The following is a 17755-nucleotide window of genomic DNA, read 5'->3' on the forward strand; positions in this document are numbered from 1 at the left end:
CGAGCATTTCGAGAATCCTCGTCATGTCCGTGATCTCATTCGGGACTCCGAACAACATTGGGTCACCAAATCATATAACTCATATAACACTATATCGTCAACGAACGTTAAGCGTGCGGACCCTATGGGTTCAAGAACTATGTAGACATGACCGAGACACCTCTCCGATCAATAACCAATAGCGGAACCTGGATGCCCATATTGGCTCCTACATATTCTACGAAGATCTTTATTGGTCGAACCGTTATGACAACATACGTAATTCCCTTTGTCTATCGATATGTTACTTGCCCGGGATTCGATCGTCGGTATTTTCATACCTAGTTCAATCTCGTTACCGGCAAGTCTCTTTACTTGTTCTGTAATACATCACCTCGCGACTAACTCCTTAGTCATTTGCTTGCAAGCTTATGATGTGTATTACCGAGAGGGCCCAGAGATACCTCTCCGATACTCGGAGTGACAACTCCTAATCTCGATCTATGCCAACTCAACAAACACCTTCGGAGATACCTGTAGAGCATCATTATGAGCACCCAGTTACGTGGTGACGTTTGATAGCACACAAGGTATTCCTCCGGTATCCGGGAGTTGCATAATCTCATAATCGAAGGAATATGTATTTGACATGAAGAAAGCAATAGCAACAAACTGAACGATCATTATGCTAAGCTAATGGATGGGTCTTTTCCATCACATCTTTCTCCTAATGATGTGATCCCGTTATCAAATGACAACTCATGTCCATGGTTAGGAAACCTTAACCATCTTTGATCAACGAGCTCGTCTAGTAGAGGCTCACTAGGGACACGGTGTTTGTTTATGTATTCACACATGTATTTAAGTTTCCGAACAATACAATTCTAGCATGAATAATAAACCTTTATCATGATTTATGAAATATAATAATAACCATTTTATTATTGCCGCTAGGGCATATTTCCATCAGTCTCCCACTTGCACTAGAGTCAATAATCGAGTTCACATCACCATGTGATTTAACACCCATAGTTTACATCACCATGTGACCAACACCCAAAGAGTTTACTAGATTCGATAATCTAGTTCACATCGCCATGTGATTAACACCCAAAGAGTACTAAGGTGTGATCATGTTTTGCTTGTGAGAGAGGTTTAGTCAAGGGGTCTGTCACATTCAGATCCGTATGTATTTTGCAAATTTCTATGCTACAATGCTCTGCATGGAGCTACTCTAGCTAATTGCTCCCACTTTCAATATGTATCCAGATCGGGACTTAGAGTCATCCGGACTGGTGTCAAAGATTGCATCAATGTAACTCTTTACGATGAACTCTTTATCACCTCCATAATCGAGAAACATTTCCTTAGTCCTCTTTAGGTACCTAAGGATAATTTTGACCGCTGTCTAGTGATCAACTCCTGGATCACTATTGTACCCCCTTGCCAAACTCACGGCAAGGCACACAACAGGTCTGGTACATAGCATGGGATACTTTATAGAACCTATGACTGAGGCATAGGGAATGACTTTCATTCTCTCTCTATATTTTGCCGTGGTCGGGTTTTGAGCCTTACTCAACTTCACACCTTGTAACACACGCAAGAACCCTTTCTTTGACTGATCCATTGAACTTCTTCAAAACTTTGTCAAAGTATGTGCTTTGTGAAAGTCCTATCAAGCGTCTTGATCTATCTCTATCATGCCCAATATATAAGCAGCTTCACCGAGGTCTTTCTTTGAAAAATTCTTATTCAAGTATCCTTTTATGCTATCCAGAAATTCTATATCATTCCAATCATCAATATGTCATCCACATATAATATCAGAAATGCTACGGAGCGCCCACTCACTTTCTTGTAAATACAGGCTTCATCATAAGTCTGTATAAAACCATATGCTTCGATCACCACATCAAAGCGTATATTCCAACTCCGAGATGCTTGCACCAGTCCATAGATGGATCTCTAGAGTTTGCACACTTTGTTAGCACCTTTAGGATCGAAAAAACCTTCTGGTTGCATCATATACAACTCTTCTTTAAGGAATCCATTAAGGAATGCAATTTTGACATCCATTTGCCAGATTACATAATTATAAAATGCCGTAATTGCTAAAATGATTCGGACTGACTTAAGCATCGCTACGGGTGAGAAGGTCTCATCGTAGTCAACTCCTTGAACTTTTTGAAAACCTTCCGCAACAAGTCGAGCTTTGTAGATGGTGACATTACCATCAGCGCCTATCTTCTTCTTAAAGACCATTTATTCTCAATGGCTTCCAGATCATCGGGCAAGTCCATACTTTGTTCTCATACATGGATTCTATCTCAGATTTCATGGCCTCAAGCCATTTATCGGAATCTGGGCTCATCATAGCTTCTTCATAGTTCGTAGGTTCGCCTTGGTCTAGTAACATGATTTCCAGAACATGATTACCTTACCAATCTAGTGCGGATCGTGCTCTGGTTGACCTACGAGGTTCAGTAGTAACTTGATCTGAAGTTTCATGATCATCATCATTAGCTTCCTCTCTAGTTGGTGTAGGCATCACGGGAACAGATTTCTCTGATGTGCTACTTTCCAAATTGAGAGAAGGTACAATTACCTCATCAAGTTCTACTTTCCTCCCACTTACTTTTTTCGAGAGAAACTCCTTCTCTAGAAAGGTTCCATTCTTTGGCAACAAATATCTTGCCTTCAGATCTGTGGTAGAAGGTGTACTCAATTGTTTCCTTCGGGTATTCTATGAAGATGCACTTCTCCGATTTGGGTTCGAGCTTATCAGGCTGAAGCCTTTTGACATAAGTGTCACAACCCCAAACTTTAAGAATAGACAGCTTAGGTTTGTTGCCAAACCACAGTTCATACGGTGTCGTCTCAACGTATTTAGACGGTGCCCTATTTAACGTGAATGCGGCTGTCTCTAATGCATAAACCCAAAATAATAGAGGTAAATCGGTAAGAGACATCATAGATCGCACCATATCTAATAAAGTGCGATTATGATGTTCGGACGCACCATTATGCTGTGGTGTTCCAGGTGGCGTGAGTTGTGAAATAATTCTACATTGTTTTAAATGAAGGCTAGACTCGTAACTCAAATATTCGCCTCCACGATCAGATCGTAGAAACTTTATTTTTTTGTTGCAATGATTCTCCATTTCACTTTGAAATTCTTTGAACTTTTCAAATGTTTCAGAATTGTGTTTCATTAAGTAGATATACCCATACCTACTCAAATCATCTGTGAAGGTCAGAAAATAATGATACCCGCCGCGTGCCTCAATACTCATCGGACCGCATACAACAGTATGTAATATTTCAATAAGTCATTAGCTCGCTCCATTGTCCCAGAGAACAGAGTTTTAGTCATCTTGCCCATGAGGCATGGTTCACAAATATCAAATGTTTCATAATCAAGTGATTCCAAAAGTCCATCTGTATGGAGTTTCTTCATGCGCTTTACACCAATATGACCTAAACGACAGTGCCACAAGTATGTTGCACTATCATTACCAACTTTGCATCTTTTCACATCAATATTATGAATATGTGTATCACTACGATCGAGATTCAATAAACCATTTACATTGGGTGTATGACCATAGAAGGTTTTATTCATGTAAACAGAACAACAATTATTCTCTGACTTAAATGAATAACCGCATTGCAGTAAATATGATTAAATCATATTCATGCTCAACGAAAACACCAAATAACTTTTATTTAGGTTCAACACTAATCTCAAAGGTAGAGGGAGTGTGCGATGGTGATCGTATCAACCTTGGAATCACTTCCAACACACATCGTCACCTCGCCCTTAACTAGTCTCTGTTTATTCTGCAACTCCTGTTTTTGAGTTACTGATCTTAGCAACTGAAACGGTATCAAATACCCAGGGGTTGCTATGAACACTAGTAAAGTACACATGAATAACATGTATATCAAATATACCTTTGTTCACTTTGCCATCCTTCTTATCCACCAAGTATTTGGGGCAGTTCCGCTTCCAGTGACCATTTCCTTTGTAGTAGAGGGACTCAGTTTCAGGCTTTGGTCCAGCTTTGGGCTTCTTCATGGGCGGCATCTTGCTTGCCATTCTTCTTGAAATTCCCTTTCTTTTCCTTGCCCTTTTTCTTGAAACTAGTGGTCTTGTTAATCATCAACACTTGATGCTCTTTCTTGATTTCTACCTTCGCCGATTTCAGCATTGCGAAGAGCTCGGGAATCATTTTCTTCATCCCTTGCATATTACAGTTCATCACAAAGTTCTAGTAGCTTTGTGATAGTGACTAGAGAATTTTGTCAATCACTATCTTATCTAGAAGATTAACTCCCACTTGATTCAAGTGATTGTAGTACCCAGACATTCTGAGCACATGCTCACTGGTTGAGCTATTCTCCTCTATCTTCTAGGCAAAATACTTGTCAGAGGTCTCATACCTCCTAACATGGGCATGAGTCTGAAGTACTAATTTTAGCTCTTGGAACATCTCATATGCTCCATGGAGTTCAAAACATTTTGAAGTCCCGGTTTTAAGCCGTAAAGCCTGGCACACTAAACTATTAAGTAGTCATGATATCGAGCTTGCCAAATGTTCATAACGTCTGCATCTGCTCCTGCAATAGGTCTGTCACCAAGCGGTGCATCAAGGCCATAATTGTTCTGTGCTGCAATGAGGATAATCCTCAGATCACGGACCCAGCCCGCATTATTGCTACTATCATCTTTCAACTTAGTTTTCTCTAGGAACATATCAAAAATATAGGGCAGCTATATCATGAGCTATTGATCTACAACATAGATATGCAAAAACTATTAAGACTAAGTTCATGATAAATTAAGTTCAATTAATCAAATTACTATAGAACTCCCACATAAATAGACATCCCTCAAGTCATCTAAGTGATACGTGATCCAAATCAAGTAACCCATGTCCGATCATCACGTGAGACAGGGTAGTCATCAATGGTGAACATCTCTATGTTAATCATATCTACTATATGATTCACGTTTGACCTTTCGATCTCCAGTGTTCCGAGGCCATGTCTGTACATGCTAGGCTCGTCAAAATTTAACCCAAGTATTCCGCATGTGCAAAACTGTCTTGCACCCGTTGTATGTGAACGTAGAGTCTATCACACCCGACCATCATGTCGTGTCTCAACACGACGAACTGTAGCAACGGTGCATACTCAGGGAGAACACTTTTACCTTGAAATTTAATGAAGGGGTTGTCTTATAATGCTACCGCCGTACTAAGCAAAATAAGATGCATAAAAGATAAACATCACATGCAATCAAAATATGTGACATGATACGGTCATCATCATCTCGTGCTTTTGATCTCCATCCCCAAAGCATAGTCATGATCTCCATCGTCACCGGCTTGACACTTTGATCTCCATCGTTGCGTCGTGGTCGTCTCGCCAACTATTGCTTCTACAACTATCGCTAACGCATAGTGATAAAGTAAAGCAATTACATGGCGTATGCATTTCATACAATAAAGAGACAACCATAAGGCTCCTGCCGGTTGCCAGATATCTTACAAAACAAGATCATCTCATACAATAACGTATGTCACATCATGTCTTGACCATATCACATCACAAAATACCCTGCAAAAACAAGTTAGACGTCCTCTACTTTGTTGTTGCAAGTTTTACGTGGCTGCTACGGGTTCTAGCAAGAATCGCTCTTACCTACGGCAAAAACCACAACGGTGTTTCGTCAAGTTTGCTGTTTTAACCTTCTTCAAGGACCGGCCGCAGTCAAATTCGATTCAACTAAAGTAGGAGAAACAGACACCCGCCAGCCACCTATATGCAAAACTAGTTTCATGTCATTCAGTGGAACCGGTCTCATGTGCGTGGACATGTAAGGTTGGTCCGGGCCGCTTCATCCCACAATACCACCGAATCAAAATAAGACGTTGGTGGTAAGCAGTATGACTATCACCGCCCACAACTGTTTGTGTTCTACTCGTGCATATCATCTACGCATAGACCTCGCTCATGATGCCACTGTTGTGAATCATTGCATGGAAAACAAAAAAAATTCTACGCACACACAATGATCTATCCATGGAGATGCATAGCAATGGGGGGGGGGCATGTGTCTACGTACCCTCGTAGACCATAAACGGGAGCGTTTCACAACGCGATCGATGTAGTCGAACTTCTTTGCGCTTCAACCGATCAAGTACCGAACGCACGACACCTCCGCGTTCTGCACACGTTCAGCTCGGTGACGTCCCTTGCCTTGTTGATCCAGTAAGACGTCGAGGTACTAGATGAGTTCCGTCAGCACGACGGCGTGGCGATGGTGTTGGTGATGTGATCCACGCAGGGCTTCGCCTAAGCACTACGACAATATGACCGAGGTGGTAAACTGTGGAGGGGGGCACCGCACAGGGCTAAGAAACAATTGTTGTGCTTTGGGGTGCCCCACTACCCCCGTATATAAAGGAGTGGAGGAGGAGGCCGGCCACCAAGGGGCGCGCCAGGGAGAGGGGAGTCCTACTAGGACTCCAGTCCTAGTAAGATTCGCCCCCCCTTCTTTCCTTCTTCCGGAGGGGGAAAGGGGGAAAGGTGAAGGAGTAGCAGAAGGAAAGGGGGGCGCCGCCCCCTTCCCTAATCCTATTCGTCCTCCTCCCTTGTGGGGGGCGCACCAACCCCTTGTGGGCTGGTTAGCCTTCCTCCTATGGCCCATATCTTTCCCCGGGGGGTTCCGGTAACCCCTCCGGTACTCCGGTATGTACTCGATACACTCTGAAACCCTTCCGGTGTCTGAATACTACCTTCCAATATATCAATCTTTACCTCTCGACCATTTCGAGACTCCTCGTCATGTCCGTGATCTCATCCGGGAGTCCGAACAAACTTCGGTCACCAAAACACATAACTCATAATACAAATCGTCATCGAACGTTATGGGTTCTAGAACTATGTAGACATGACCGAGACACATCTCCGGTCAATAACCAATAGCGGAACCTAGATGCTCATATTGGCCCCTACATATTCTACGAAGATCTTTATCGGTCAAACCGCATAACAACATGCGTCATTCCCTTTGTCATCGGTATGTTACTTGCCCGAGATTCCATCGTCGGTATCATCATACCTAGTTCAATCTCGTTACCGGCAAGTCTCTTTACTCGTTCCATAATGCATCATATCGTAACTAATCATTAGTCACATTGCTTGCAAGACTTATAGTGATGTGCATTACCGAGAGGGCCCAGAGATACCTCTCCGATATACGGAGTGACAAATCCTAATCTTGATCTATGCCAACCCAACAAACACCTTCGGAGACACCTGTAGAGCATCTTTATAATCACCAAGTTTTGTTGTGACGTTTGATAGCACACAAGGTGTTCCTCCGGTATTCGAAAGTTGCATAATCTCATCGTCAGAGGAACATGTATAAGTCATGAAGAAAGCAATAGCAATAAAACTAAACGATCATTATGCTAAGCTAACAGATGGGTCTTGTACATCACATCATTCTCCTAATGATGTGACCCCATTCATCAAATGACAACACATGCCTATGGTCAGGAAACATAACCATTTTTGATTAACGAGCGAGTCAAGTAGAGGCATACTAGGGACACTCTGTTTTATCTATGTATTCACACATGTTGTCGTGGAATTGTCACAGCAGATGTCCTAGTGTGAGGACTTAGTCATGAGGCCAACGCATCTATGTGGTAGCTTGAGAGAGGTTGAGCGGAATCGAGAAACGCAACACAAGACAAGGGTTTAGACAGCTTCGGGCCCCGGGAAACACCATCCGGTAACAACCCTACATGTTGTTTGTGGCTAGGTCTCATTATCATCACGAGGGAGTCGCCGTAAACCGGCTCTCCCAGTTATGCCTAACCCTTCAGATTATCTCTCCCCCTCTTGGGGTGCCCTGCCCCTCCTTATATATATTGAAGGGGCGGGTTACATGTAGAGTCCTATTAGGATTAGGACTAGTCTATTACAAGTGGAGTCCTAGTCTTGCTTCCTATATAAGGGAATATTCCTTATTACTTTCCTCGTAAACCGACCCACCATAACATGAACCGGCCTTCTGGGCCTTGGGCCTTGTCATCCATCTGACCCGCCCGCCGGGTCACCAGTGAGTCATAATGTTCAGGCGGGTTGCTTGTAAACCGCCAGGTTAGGGCGGGTCGCCAGTGAACCACCAAGTGTCAGCTGGGTCTCAAGTAAACCGCCAAATCCGGCTGGGTCATATTTCCGGTCGGGTCATACCGCGGGGTATATCCCCGACATTAGCCCCCAGTTTAATTTGGATTTATCCATGTTAAACTGAAATACAAGAACAAATTTGGCGGGTTGTGCTCCAGTTTAAATATTCTTATAAACCGGCACTTGATCATCCTTAAGTCCTTGTCATTTCTTCCTTCTGAAAAATCCGAGTCAATAGACCAGCTTCATAATCAATTTGCTTGCAGAAGATATTTTGTAAATACAGAATCCATTTGAATCGGCCTTCAATGCTCTGATTTGACAAAAATATTGGTCTTCAAATATTCAACTGATATCAGCCGGTTTGAAAATGTAGAACTTGCCGGTTTATCATTGCCAAAATTGCCGGGTTATAAAAACTGATGATCCCGGGTCATGACCATTTATAGATGCCGGGTTATGATTGTTGCCAACGCCGGGTCACACAATTAATCTTCCTGCTTTGCCCAAAACTTTTGAATATGTTCCTCCTTTATATGCATATTACCTGTAGCCCCCAAGAATTAAGAGGAGAACATAGTGATAGCTTAAGACTTGTTTCAATATAAATGTTGCAACCTTGAAGAAATCCAGGTTGTTCATCTCAATCACTAGTCAGAACTGAGTATTCCACATATGTAGCCCCCAAGTGCCAGGTTGTCATGCTTGCAGCAACCTGGGACTTGTAATTGCCTGATGCTCATAAAAACTTCAACCGGTGTAGCCCCCAAGGGCCGGGTCATTATGCAAATAATGAGCAGGGACTTTGAAAATATGATCATTTAGACTTTAACAGCAACGTGTAACCCCCAAGGACCGGCTCAGTAAGATAATACTGAGCTGGGACTATATATATACTTCATTGAAAATAACATCATATGATGTAACTCCCATCATGGGGCTTGAACCCACGTCCACAAGGTTAAGAACTTTGTGCTTTACCAACTGAGCAGTGGATCCTTCAATATAATGGATGAAGACTTGTGTACCTTGAATTGTTGACAGGAGCAATTGGTAGCCCCCAAGGGCCGGCTCATTATGATGTGATGAGTCGGGTCTTCAATAAGGGTAGTAAAATGACTTTGCATTAGCCCCCAAGTGCCATGGTGCATGCTGGCAGTGACATGGGACTTGCATACTTGATGTAATCTCAACTTTGAATAATGTAGCCCCAAGTGCCGGGTCGTAAGCCTGCAGCGACTCGGGACTATTCCTTTCATTGCAAAATAAATAATATCCATTGATAATATAATAGCCATTGCGCTAAAGCGACTTTGAAAACCTTAATCATAATACTGGTTATTGATAACCATAATAAGTTCCAGCCATATTGGCTATTTGAAGATTTGAATAATATAATCCAATGATTTATGAGCGCATGATTCCAATGGCGCAATCCAAATATATACTGGCGACTTATAGTCCCAAACCAGGCCGGGTTAATAAACACCGGATAATTTATCATCATACCGGCGACTTATAGTCCAAAGCTAGGCCGGTTTAATAAACGCCGGTGATTTATAATCATACTGGCGGCTTATAGTCAAAAACCAGACCGGGTCAATAAACACCGGATTGTAGCTGATCGTATGCTGACAACTTATAGTTGAAAGCCAAACCGGGTCAATAAACACCGAATTAGTATAATCTTCATCAAAAGAAACCTCAAAAAGAAAGATTTCAGAAGAAAACATGTGAAAAGGCTAGGCTTTTCATGGGCTGCCAGGCCACTGAGTTAAACCATTTTGCAAAGCCTTATAAGATGGACCTCACATTAACCAATCGTTATTTTAACTATGACAAGTTCAGGGTCTTTATAAGATTGACTTGTCAAACGTTCGACGGGTCTTACCAGGATTACCTGGGCGGAGTGGCTTACTTAAAAAGGAAGGATAACCCGGGGTTTTTGGTGAATACACCTGGCTTTTATAGCCTATTACAAGGTTATAGACTCTTTGTTCTTGTAGAAGCAAAGAGCCCCCGAGCAATATTTTGAGCTGTGCTCAATGGGTGCCTATGTTTGAGTTGTGCTTTTGCAACACTCTCTTTGGCCCCTTTTAACTTTTCTGAGAACTCGAACTTTGCGAGAAAATATTTCTTCTTGAACCGGATGTTAAACCGTATATTGAGAGCTTCAAAGCTTTGTGGGAGACATCTTTCCCTTGAACCGGATCTTAAACCGGAATCTTAACTTTCAGCCGGAAATTTTCTGACGACCTTTAAACTCGAACTTGCGAGAGATTAATTCTTTTTGAACCGAAAATTCTTAAACCGGATTTGAGAGCTTCAGAGCTTTGTGGGAGAATAGATTTCCCTTGAACCATATTTTAAACCGGCATTCTTCATTTTGAACCGGAAATTTTCTGACGGCCTTTAAATTTTCATCCATGTGGTAGTATCCTTTGGGACCGGGTTATCTTTCCCTCCAACGTCCTGGGTTCTTGACTTCACTGAAAACCGACAACATTTGCTGAGTCATATCATTGTAGCCCCCGAGTCTCAAGGTGACTCGACGAGTTGGCTTGAGATTCTCCATATTTGACCGTGGTATAAACCGGCCACTACTAGAAAAAGGCTTACTAGTGGCGCACCAGTTTTGCCTACTAATGGCGCACTACTGGTGCGCCACTAGCACCACGCCACTAGAATATTTTAGTAATGGCGCACCACAGGTGCGCCATTAGTATCCCATAGGTGCGCCATTAGTAACTGGTATACTAATGGCGCACCAGATGGAAGTGCGCCATTAGTTACATTTTTTTTTAAAATTCGTTTTTTCTTAATCTAAGGTCACTATTTCACATATGAGATATCCAACACATATATATACAACAAGCATCCATATAACAATCATATCCAACACACAAGTTTCATCATATATACATAGCCAACACATAGTTCCATCGTTACATATTACAAAAGTTTCACATTGTTCATCCAACACCGTTATCCATCCAACACCATATTACAAAAGTTTCACATAGTTCAGTTCTCATTGTTCTTCTCCTTCTCCTTCCTCAGCCTGATGCGCCAAGAGCGGCGAGGCGGTGGAGGCAGCTGTGGGATGTAGTCTTGTACCACAATTGGCGTGGTCATGTCGCCCAGCTGTGGGATCGCCGGCGCCACCACCAGTGCGTGGTCATTGTCAGGCACCACCACCATCGCGAGGCCACCTTCAGGCAGGACGGGCACGACCATCGCTAGGTCATCCTCAGCCACCACCATCTCTTGCCCATGGTCAGCCACCACCATCTCTTGCCCATGGTCAGCCACCACCATCTCTTGCCCTTGGTCAGCCACCACCAGCGCTAGGTCATCCTCAGCCTGATGCCCATCGTCATCCTGCAGCTCTTCATCCCCACTCTGCTCCTCTTCTCCCCCACTCCAGTCCAGATCATCCCTCTTGCTGTCTTTGCTGCTGCCAGAATCGCTACTGCTTTCGCTAAAGCCAGAATCGCTGCTGCTTTGGCTGTAGAGTGTCACTGCTGCTGCTCCCATTGCCTGTCCAAATGCAACAATGGCCGTTAACAATCGATGTGAGACAAAGCCAAATGTAGAGGAATAAGAAGAGGAAGAACGCACTGGCATCTTTGTCGTCAGCGTAGCGCATGCGACACATAGTCGTGTTGAAAACCTTCACGATGAGCATTGTGGCGTCATCGTCGTACCTGAAGAGAAGAAAGTACCCGGTCCGCAGGTCGTAGGCACTGTAGAACTTCTCCCAGCCACGGCACAGGTACATGTGGCCCTCCTCGATCACCAACTCCACGTCCCACAGCCTGCGAACCCCGGCGCCGGCCTGTCGGAGCTTCACATTATGTGGCGGATCTTCACCCAGCATGTTCATAAAAGTGTCAGGCAGCCTCTGCAATTTGGGACAAGGAGTGATGTAGCAAACAACAGAGTTATCATAATGAGATGGGTGAAGGGGAGATCTCTCATTTTATATACCTGCCTCGTGGCTGATACTGAAGTCCCAAGTATGACACTGAAGAACTCGAAAGCATCCAACTCGTACTCCGATGAGGCAGAGCGGCGGTGGCTGCTTCCCCCGATCTCTGATAAGCAGCAGAAGAGACCAATTAGTACCCTTACAACATCACATTGCAAATAGATGAATTGTGTAGGTATGCATGGATTTAAGATTATTTGTTCAAAGCCAATTTGTCAATGATTAATATGATATCTCAATTTCCACCAAATAATACATTTGTTATACACCACATTTTCTTTTCCTTTGGAAAAGAAAAAAGCACACTGCATTCAAGTGAATGTATCTTTTATTGCCAAGCCACAACTTAGCAATAGATTCAAAGTTAACGATTGGCACCTAGAAAAGCATTTCAACATCTTCACAGATTTTACTAGCTACAATACATTCAAAAAATAAATGATATACAGTTTGTATCTCTTTGCAATGAACACACTCTAGGGGTTTTGCTACTCAATGGAACAGGGTAAGATAAACACCAGTCAATAAATTTACTACATCAAAAGGAGTAAAACTCAACAATGCAGCACTATCTCTGAACCTAACCTTTGTTTAGTATGGGTATGACAAATCAATGAGTTGGTCATCACAATGTCAAATGCCATTGGAAGACAAGAAATCAGGTCATCACATAACAACAATTGGATGGCCTCGTGAACAACCAAGACATCCTTGAATGGCTGCCAAGTTACTACTAGCAGGCTCAAAAGTCAAGTAAACTGAAGATTGACCTTCTGAAGGTCTAAGTATGGCTGTGCTGTCAGGTTACTACTAGCAGCAACATGGAAGTAGACTTGATGATAACTATTGCACAAATATGTAAGAAAGGAGCAAGTGCATCTACTTATTGGAACAAGCCTGATAGTGGGAAAGCTATAAACTTATAATGACCGCGTTCAGATAAAAGATTGCAACCAAGCAAATCTGGAAAATGTATTATCAACTATAAAATATGGGTTGCAAACCAAACAACTAAGCATACTTTGTCAGATGATAACTATTGCAAACCAAACAAGTAAGCAGAGCACATGTATATACCTGTATCACTGTCTTGGAGCCAACAAACGCCTCAATTTTTCTCCAGCCGCGATCGAACCTGTTACGCAGAAACACAAACAGAGAGATACATGTAACTAACGAGGACATACATACAAGGTAACAAGAACTCCACAGCTCAATTAAGCCTATACATGTAACTAACGAGGACCATGTCATTATCATGGCAGTCCACTATATATTTTTATGACAAAATACATCATTATCAGGGCACATTATGGCCATTTTCTTACATGATGCCAAGCTAATGACTGACATCTGTTCTTGGCAAATGATGAGTCTCTGGTGCCCCTTGCAAATTGTTGATGCCACATTGTACTTGTACCCCATATGTTTAACCCCAAACACAAAAACATCACCACAAGGACTGAGATAAAAACTAATACTATCATGTACTTGAAGAAACCTAGGGGGTGAGGGGCATCACCTCGAATCACCTAGAGGACGCCGGCGGGGAGAGAAACCTAGGGGGAAGGAGGGGAGGAGAGAGGAGGAATCACCTAGAGGATGCTGGCGTCGAGGAGGCTGCGGGCGGTGATCCGGAGGAAGGGGCCCGTGATGTCGTCGGCGTCCTTGGCCGCCTTCTTGACCTTCCGAGCAGAAGAAGGCACGGGTGGTGAGAGGAGGAGGAGGAGAAGCTAGGGGGATGGGGGAAGGGAGGGAGGGGACGTACGTGCTGGGGCGGGGCGGCGAAGGAGCGGCGGGCGCGGGGGCGGCGGCGCGAGGGAGCTGCAGTGGTGGGGGGCGGCGGGGGTGGTGTCCGGCGGGGGTCGGGGCGGCGGCTTCGAGGCAGCGCAAGACCACAGCGGCGGACGACGTGCAGGCGCGGCGGACGGAGGGGGCGGAGCAAGGGGGCGGCGGCGTACGGTTGGGGTCGAGTGGGGGATCTGGCGAGGGAGGGAGGGAGGCCACTGCGAGGGGAACAAGTACGTCGATTCTAATGGCGCACCTCCCCCTGGTGCGCCATAAGTACGTCGATTCTAATGGCGCACCTCCCCCTGGTGCGCCATAAGTACGTCGATTCTAATGGCGCACCTCCCCCTGGTGCGCCATTAGAATTTTGTTTTACTTACTAGCCCGACTGGTCAGGTTATATTCCACCTAACCCTATCTCCATCAGAACACGCCCACTAGCCCGACTGGTCAGCACGCAGCACACACACTAGGAGGTCCTGGGTTCGATTCCCAGGCTCCCCAATTTTTGTTTATATGCATTTAAAATGCTGTTTGATATTTATTTGTGTTTAAATATGTTCAAACTTGTTTAAATCATAACAGTAATATTTTTTATAAAAACAGTAATGATTTTTTAAAAAATATTATCAAATTTGTTATTTGAAAATATAATCAAATTTGCTTTTTTTTGCAAATTTAGTTGCATTCATTTGTGACGGTGGAGCGGGCCGGGGAGGGTGCGGGGGAGAGGGTGCGGGGGGGTCGTCGGCGACGGCCGGTGGTGCGGGCCGGGGAGGGTGCGGGGGGTCGTCGGCGGCGGCCGGTGGAGCGGGGGAGGGTGCGGTGGGTCCTCGGCGACGGTGGAGTGGGGGAGGGTGCGGGCCGGGGGTCGGCGGCGGCGGCCGGTGGAGTGGGGGAGGGAAATATTCTTTCTCTCCGAAACCACCTGTCCCGCGAGATATCCGAAACCGAGATAGTCGTGCACCGTCGTGAGCAGTGCGGCTCTCATAGGGAAATATTCTTTCTCTGCGGCGTCCCACGTATCAACCAACTGCCCCAGGTGCGCCATTAGTAGTTTTGCAAAAAAGTAAAAAATAAAAAAATATTGTAGTGGCGCACTATGTTGCTGGTGCGCCATTACTAGTTACAACTAGTAATGGCGCACTATGTTCTGGTGCGCCATTAGTATGTCTGGCAAAATAAAAATAAAATAAAATTTGTTACTAATGGCGCACCGTGTGTCTGGTGCGCCATTAGTGTATTTCGCACTAATGGCACACCAGCATATGGTGCGCCACTGCTACATAGCAATGGCGCACCACATGTCTGGTGCGTCATTAGTGGCCATTCCATCTATAGCCCTTTTCCTAGTAGTGGGCATAAGTTGTATATCATTGGTGTTGATAGCACGATGTGAATCCATAGAGGGTTGAGGTGTCTGCGGCGGGTTATAAATGATCCCGTATGAGCCGTGTCAGCAACTCGACCAATGGTTCCTTCCAACTGGCTATTTGAAGTGAACCAAACTGTAGTGGCAGCGACTTGTGGGCCTGCCCAGTGGGCCACCCAGTGCAGACGACGATTGATAGTATATGATAATTTGCCTCCAATTTGTTGAAAGAAAACCGGGCTACCCGAGCAGTGACTGGCTTTATACTCAATAAACAGCTCATGCAGACAGGTGCGGCCCGGTGTGTTGATGTAGACCAGGCCGCGAGAGACGGACAACAAAGAAGACCGCGGCTTCAGAGGCAGCACAAATAGCTGAGTCGGCCGCGGTGTTATGAGCCGGTGCAAACGGACGAGTCAATCGCAGGCACGGTAAGCCGCGCGGACGGGCGAGTTAGCCGCATCGTGTTGATGCAGACTGAGTCACAGAAGCCGCAATTTGCACATGTATTCCTTAAGCATTATGGCACGGTCATATGCTAGCGCATAACAATAATTGCGCGATTTATATATCCATGATATGACCATCGCCTTTGGAGTGACCAATTGTGGTGACCTGCATATAAAATACACAGACCAAAGTAATTGTTCTTTGACAAAAACAATATGTGTGCTAATAAAATATACTTAGATATATATCACCTGATTTGTTTCGGACGACAGATGATCCATATGTGCGTTTGTCGGCATGTTTCATGCAGACGGCAATTGATGTCACGTACTCTAGTGAAAAGTCCTCACAGAGTATTATTAGCAGTTGGCATTGAATTTGCTTCTCCACGTAAATAGGATTCCTTCATAACCTAGGAATTTGTGCATATATTCCCTTTATGCCAGTGGTAGTGAAGTGATAACTCTTGGGCGCTTTTCATTGTTCCAGCGATTTCTGCAGACTGCAGCCTATTGTTCTTGCAGGAGGTTCTGTGAGGTGGTAGTATGGCCGTAACAACAGCAGCTTACATCGGGCCACGCCGTCCGATCACGCCGTCATGACACGCATTTTCCTGTTAATCTGGTAGAGCATCTGACGCGTAGGGGTTCTCAGCGATTTGCTTGTATGCATATATAGGGTCGATCTCCACCTCTTCCCTTTGAACCTTTTGTGAGACCAACGCTTGACCAAACCGCCAGCACGTGCTAGCACTGCTGCCGCAGTCTTCTCCATTGTCCAGTGTGGCCTCACCAATAATGTCTACTGATTTGAACTGTGTACTACTCCCGACCAGGGGGTATTTCCTCGTTTTCTGAATCGCCTGTTTCAATGTGTGATGGCTTCTGTTCTTTGCAACTAGCACCTTGACCACTAGTAGAAAAAGAGGCTTCCATACGCCCCCATTAGTCCCCAAAATAATCGAACCACGACCAAAGGGGTCTTTAGTCGCGGTTCGGGAGGAGACCCGCGACCAACTATCTGGGCCCAGCGCGCTCAGTCGACAACTGGCGGACGGGAGGGGTTTTAGTCCTGGTTGGCCTGGCCAACCGGGACTAAAGGTCCTCAGGCTGGCCCGAAGGCCTTTAGTCGCGGTTGGCCAGGCCAACGGGGACTAAAGGCCCATCCCTATATAGGACTCAGAGCACTTCACTTAGCCACTTTAAGATTTTCAAATGAATTAGTTTTATTTTTTGAATTTTTTGATATATTATTTGTATTTTTAAGATTTTCAAATGAATTAGTTTTATTTTTCTGAATTTTTTGATATATTATTTGTATTTTTAAGATTTTCAAATGAATTAGTTTTATTTTTTTGAATTTTTTGATATATTATTTCTATTTTTAAGATTTTAAAATGAATTAGTTTTATATTTTTGAATTTTTTGATATATTATTTCTATTTTTAAGATTTTCAAATGAATTAGTTTTATTTTTTTGAATTTTTTGATATATTATTTCTATTTTTAAGATTTTAAAATGAATTAGTTTTATTTTTCTGAATTTTTCGATATATTATTTGTATTTTTAAGATTTTAAAATGAAAAGTATTTGAAAAAGGACCTTTAGTCGCGGTTCGTGACACGAACCGCGACTAAAGGCTCTTTCCGCGCGGGAACGAAAACGGCGCGAAAAAACCATTAGTCGCGGTTCGTGACACCAACCGCGACTAAAGGTACCCCTTTAGTCCCGGTTGGGGACACCAACCGCGACTAAAGGCTTGCCCTATATATTCTCCGCGGCCCTCGTCTTCTCCGCAGCGCCGCCCTCGTCTTCTCCGCGCCGCCGCCCTCGTCTTCTCCGCGCCGCCGCCCTCGTCTTCTCCGCGCCGCCCTCGTCTCCGGTAGGTGGCCGCCGCCGCCTGCCGTCCTCCTCGCGTGCCTAGAAGAAGAGGGGACCACCGCCGTCGTCTTCTCGCCCTCGTC

Source organism: Aegilops tauschii, chromosome 7 (genome assembly GCF_002575655.3).
Source record: "Aegilops tauschii subsp. strangulata cultivar AL8/78 chromosome 7, Aet v6.0, whole genome shotgun sequence".
NCBI lineage: Eukaryota > Viridiplantae > Streptophyta > Magnoliopsida > Poales > Poaceae > Aegilops > Aegilops tauschii.